This window comes from Pan troglodytes, chromosome 14, assembly GCF_028858775.2.
Source record: "Pan troglodytes isolate AG18354 chromosome 14, NHGRI_mPanTro3-v2.0_pri, whole genome shotgun sequence".
In the NCBI taxonomy this organism is placed as follows: domain Eukaryota; kingdom Metazoa; phylum Chordata; class Mammalia; order Primates; family Hominidae; genus Pan; species Pan troglodytes.
Genome location: NC_072412.2, coordinates 46,280,883 through 46,287,579, shown reverse-complemented (window position 1 = coordinate 46,287,579; position 6,697 = coordinate 46,280,883).

Here is a 6,697-nt window from a genome sequence, read left to right as displayed (position 1 = left end):
GTAGATATTGCCATGTTGATAGAGACAGCAGTGTAGATATTTCCATGTTCATATAGATGGCTGTGTAGATATTTCCTTGTATATGTAGACGGCTGTGTAGATATTTCCTTGTTTATGTTGACGGCTGTGTAGGTATTTCCATGTTTATAGAGATGGCAGTGTATATATTTCCATGTTTGTAGAGATAGCGGTGCTTATATTTCCATGTTTATAGAGATAGCGGTGTAGGTATTTCCATGTTTATAGAGATAGTGGTGTAGATATTTCCATGTTTATACAGATAGCTGTGTAGATATTTCCATGTTTATACAGGTAGCGGTGCTGGTATTTTCATGTTTATACAGATAGCGGTGTAGATACTTCCTTATTTATACAGCTAGCGCTGTAGATATTTACATATTTATACAGATGGAAGTGTAGATAATTCCATGTCTATAAAGATGGCGATGTAGATAATTCCATATTTATACAGATAGCGGTGTAGATATTTGCAAGTTTATACAGATAACGCTGTAGATATTAACATGTTTATACAGATAGCGGTGTACATATTTCCATGTTTATAAAGATGGCGGTGTAGATATTTCCATCTTTACACAGATAGCAGTTTAGATATTTCCATGTATCTACAGATAGCGGTGTAGACATTTCCATGTTTACAAGGATAGTGGTTTACATATTTCCATGTTTTTACAGATAGCGGTGTAGATATTTCCATTTTTATACAGATAGCGGTTCAGATATTTCCTTGTTTATACAGATAGTGGTGTAGATATTTCCATGTTTATACAGATCGTGGTGTACATATTTCCACGTTTATACAGATAGCGGAGTAGATATTTCCATGTTAACAAAGGTAGCGGTGTAGGAATTTCCAAGTTTATACAGATCACGGTGTAGATATTTCCATCTTTCTAGAGATGGCAGTGTAGATATTTCCAAGTTTATACAGATGGTGGTTTAGATAGTTCTATGTTTATACAGATAGCGTTGTAGATATTTCCATGTTAATCCGATGGCGGTGTAGATATTTCCATGTTTATAGAGATGGCGGTGTAGACATTTCTATGTTTACAGAGATAGCGGTGTTGGTATTTCCATGTTTATAGAGATGGCGTTGTAAGTATTTCTATGTTTATAGAGATAGCAGTGAAGTTATTTCCATGTTTATACATATTTCGGTGTAGATATTTCCAAGTTTATTAAGATAGCGGTGTTGGTATTTCCATGTTTATACAGAGAGCGGTGTATATATTTCCGTGTTTATACAGTTCGCGGTGTAGATATTTCCATCTTTATACAGATGGCAGTGTAGATATTTCCATGTTTCCACAGAAAGCAGTGTAGGTATGTCCTTGTTTTTAGAGATGGCAGTGTAGATAGTTCCATGTTTATGGAGAGCGCGGTGTAGATGTTTCCATGTTTATAGAGAAGGTGGAGTAGATATTTCCATGTTTTTACAGATGACAGTGGAGCTATTTCCATGTTTATACAGATGGCAGTATAGATATTTCCATGTTATACAGATAGCGGTGTAGACATTTCCATGTTTACAGACATAGCTGTGTAGCTATTTCCATCTTTGCACAGATTGCGGAGTAGATATTTCCATCTTTACCAAGATAGCGGTGTAAATATTTCCAAGTTTACACAGATGGATAGCTGTGTAGATATTACCATGTTTACACAGATAGCATTGTAGATATTTCCATGTTTACACAGATACCTGAGAAGATATTTCCATGTATATACAGACACCGGTGTAGATATTTCCATGTTTATAGAGATAGCGGTGTAGATATTTCCATGTTTATACAGATAGCGGTGTAGGTATTTCCATGTTTACAGAGATAGCAGTGTAGATATTTCCATATTTATACAGATGGCGGTGTAGATATTTCCATGTTTATTCAGATGACCGTGTAGATATTTCCATGTTAACACAGATGGCGGTGTAGATATTTCCATGTTTATACAGATAGAGGTGTAGATATTTCCATTATTATACAGATAGCGGTGTAGTTATTACAATGTTTACACAGATAGCGGTGTAGATATTTCCATCTTTGCACAGATTTCGGTGTAGATATTTCCATCTTTACACAGATAGCGGTATAGATATTTCCATCGTTGCACAGACTGTGCTGTAGATATTTCCGTCTTAACACATATAGTGTTGTAGATACTTCCATGTTTACACAGACAGCGGTGTAGATATTTCCATGTTTACACAGATAGTGGTGGAGATATTTCCATGTTTATACACATAGTGGTGTAGATATTTCCAAGTTTATACAGATAGCGGTGTAGATATTTAAATGTTTTTACAGATAGCGGTGTAGATATTTCCAAGTTTTTACGGATAGCGGTGGAGGTATTTCCATGTTATACAGATAGCAGTGTAGAGATTTCCATGTTTATAGAGATAGCGGTGTAGATATTTCCATATTTATACAGAAAGAAGTGTAGATATTTCCATATTTATACAGATAGTGATGGAGATATTTCCATGTTTATACAGATAGCGATGTAGATATTTCCATGTTTATACAGAAAGCTGTGTAGATATTTCCATGTGAATACAGATGGCAGTGTAGATATATCCATGTTTAAAGAGATGCTGGTGTAGACATTCCCATGCTTATACAGATGACTGTGTGGATATTTCCTTGTTTATACTGATGGCGGTGTAGATATTTCCATGTTTATAGAGATAGCGGTGTTGATATTTCCATGTTTATACAGATAGTGGTGTAGCTATCTCCATGTTTATAGACATAGGGTGTCGATATTTTCATATTTATACAGATAGCAGTGTAGATATTTCCATGTTTATTCAGATGGCTGTGTAGATATTTCCATGTGAATATAGATGGCTGTGTTGCTATTTCCATGTGAATACAGATGGCAGTGTAGATATTTAAATGTTTATAGAGATGGTGGTGTAGATATATAAATGTTTATTCAGATGACTGTGTATATATTTCCATGTTTACACAGATGGCGGTGGAGATATTTCCATGTTTATATAGATAGTGGTGTAGATATTTCCATGTTTACAGAGATAGCGGTGCAGATATTTCCATCTTTGCAAAGATTGCGGTGTAGATATTTCCATCTTTATATAGATAGCGGTGAAGATATTTCCAAGTTTACACAGATAGCTGTGTATATATTTCCATTTTTACACAGATAGCGTTGAAGATATGTCAATGTTTACAAAGATAGCGGTGTAGATATTTCCACCTTGGCACAGATTGCGGTGTAAATATTTCCATCTTTACACAGATTGCGGTGTAGATATTTCCATGTTTACACAGATAACGGTGTTGATATTTCCACGTTTATACAGATGGTGGTGTAGATATTTCCACGTTTACACAGATGACTGTGTAGTTATTTCCATATTTATACAGATGGTGGTTTAGATATTTCCATGTTTATAGAGATAGCCATGTAGATATTTCCATGTTTATACAGATCGCGGTGTAGTTATTTCCATGTTTATACGGATAGCGGTTTAGATATTTCCATCTTTGCACTGATTGTGGTGTAGATGTTTCCATTTTTACAAAGATAGCGGTGAAGATACTTCCATGTTTACACAGAGAGCTGTGTAGATATTTCCACGTTTACACAGATAGCGTTGTAGATTTTACATATTTATACAGATTGCGGTGTAGATATTTCCATGTTTATAGAGATAGCCATGTAAATATTTCCAGGTTTATACAGATAGCAGTGCAGATATTTCCATGTTTATACAGATAGCGGTGTACATATTTCCATGTTTACAGAGATAGCGGTCTAGATATTTCCATGTTTACAGATAAAGCGGTTTAGATATTTCCATATTTGCGCATATTGCGGTGTAGATATTTCCATCTTTACACAGATAGCGGTGTACATATTTCCATGGTTACACAGATAGCTTTGAAGATATTCCCATGTTTACACAGATAGTGTTGTAGGTATTTCCGTGTTTATACAGGTAGCAGTGTAGATATTTCCAGGTTTACAAAGATAACGGTGTAGATATTTCCAGGTTTATAGAGATAGCGCTGGGGATATTTCCATGTTTATAAAGATAGCTGTGTAGATATTTCCATGTTTATACAGATATCGGTGTAGATATTTCCATGTTTATACAGATAGCGGTGTAGATGTTTCCATTTTTATACAGATGACTGTGCAGGTATTCCCATGTTCATAAAGGTGGCGGTGTAGATATTTCCATGTTTTTAGAGATAGCCATGTATGTATTTCCATGTTTATACAGATTGCGGTGTAGACATTTGCAAGTTTATAGAGATACGCATGTAGATGTTTCCATGTTTATATAGATAGCGGTGTAGACATTTCCATGTTCATAGAGATAGCAGTGAAAATATTTCCATATTTATACAGATAGCTGTGTAGGTATTTCCATGTTTCTACAGGTAGAGGTGTATATATTTCCATGTTTATGCAGATCCCGGTGTAGATATTTCCATCTTTCTACAGATGGCACTGTAGATGTTTCTACGTTTATAGAGATGGCGGTGTAGATATTTCCATGTTTACACAAATAGCTGTGTAGGTATTTCCATGTTTACACAGATAGCATTGTAGATATTACCATGTTTATACAGATAGCGGTGTAGACATTTCCATGTTTATAGAGATGGCGGTGTAGATATTTGCATATTTATACAGACAGCGGTGTAGATATTTCCATGTTTATTCAGATGGCGTTTTAGTTATTTCCATGTTTATACAGATGGCGTTGAAGATATTTACATGTTTATACAGATAGCGGTGTAGATATTTCCATGTTTATACAAATAGTGTTGTAGATATTACCATGTTTATACAGATGGCTGTGTAGATATTTCCATTTTTACACAGATAGCGGTGTAGATATTTCCATCTTTGCACACATTGCGGTGTAGACATTTCCATCTTTACACAGATAGCGGTGTAGATATTTCCGTGTTTACACAGATAGCGGTGTGGATAATTCCATGTTTATACAGATAGCAGTGTAGATGTTTCCATGTTTGTACAGATAGCCGTGTAGATATTTCCATGTTTATACAGATAGCGGTGTAGATATTTCCGTGTTTACACAGATAGCAGTGTGGATAATTCCATGTTTATACAGATAGCAGTGTAGATGTTTCCATGTTTGTACAGATAGCCATGTAGATATTTCCATGTTTATACAGATAGCGGTGTAGCTATTTCCTCGTGTATAGAGATAGCGGTGTAGATATTTCCATGTTTATACAGATGGCTGTGTAGATATTTCCATGTTTATACACATGGCGATGTAGATATTTCCATGTTTATACACATGGCGGTGTAGATATTTTCATGTTTATTGAGAGAGCAGTGTAGATATTTCCATGTTTATAGACATAGCATTGTAGATATTTCCATATTTATACAGATAGTGGTGTAGATATTTCCAAGTTTATTCAGATGGTGGTGTAGATATTTCCATGTTTATAGAGATGGCTGTGTAGATATTTCCATGATTTTACAGATAGCGGTGTAGGTATTTCCATGTTTATACAGATGGTGGTGTAGATATTTCCATGTTTATGAAGATGGCGGTGTAGATATTTCCGTGTTTATAGAGATGGCCGTGTAGATATTTCTATGTTTATAGAGATAACAGTGTAGATAATTTCATCTTCATAGAGATGGCGGTGTAAGTTTTTCCATGTTTATAGAGATAGCGGTGTAGATAATTCCATGTTCATAGAGATTGTGGTGTAGGTATTTCCATGTTTATAGAGATAGCAGAGTAGATATTTCCATGTTTACACAGATATCGTTGTAGATATTTCCATGTTTATACAGATAGTGGTGTAGGTACTTCCATTTTTATACAAATAGCGATGAAGTATTTCCATGTTTAAACAGATAGCAGTGGAGATAATTCCATGTTTATACACATAGCGGTGTATATATATCCATGTTTATAGAGATAGCGGTGTAGATATTTCCATGTTTATACAGATAGCGGTGTAGATATTTCCATGTTTATACAGATGGCTGTAGAGATGTTTCCATGTTTATACAGAGGGCTGTGTAGATATTTCCATGTTTATTCAGATGGCAGTGTTGATATTTCCATGTTTATACAGATGACTGTGTAGATATTTCCATGTTTATACAGATGGCGGTGTAGATATTTCCATGTTTATACAGATAGCGGTGTAGATATTTCCATGTTTATAGAGATAGCTGTGTAAATATTTCCATATTCATACAGATAGCGGTATAGGTATTTCCATGTTTATACAGATAGCGGTGTAGATATTTCCATCTTTATACAGAGAGCGCTGTACCTATGTCCATGTTTATGCAGATCATGGTGTAGATATTTCCATCTTTCTACAGATGGAAGTGTAGATATTTCCATGTTTATACAGATGGAGGTGTAGATATTTCCATGTTTATACAGATGGAGGTGTAGATATTTCCATGTTTATATAGATGGCGGTGTAGGTATTTCCTTGTTTATGGAGATGGCGGTGCAGATTTTTCCATGTTTGTGGAGATGGCAGTGTATATATTTCCATGTTTATAGATATAGCAGTGTAGGCACTTCCAGGTTTATAGAGATAGCGGTGTCGGTATTTCCATGTTTATAGAGATAGCGGTGTAGATATTTCCATGTTTATACAGATCCAGGTGTTGGTATTTC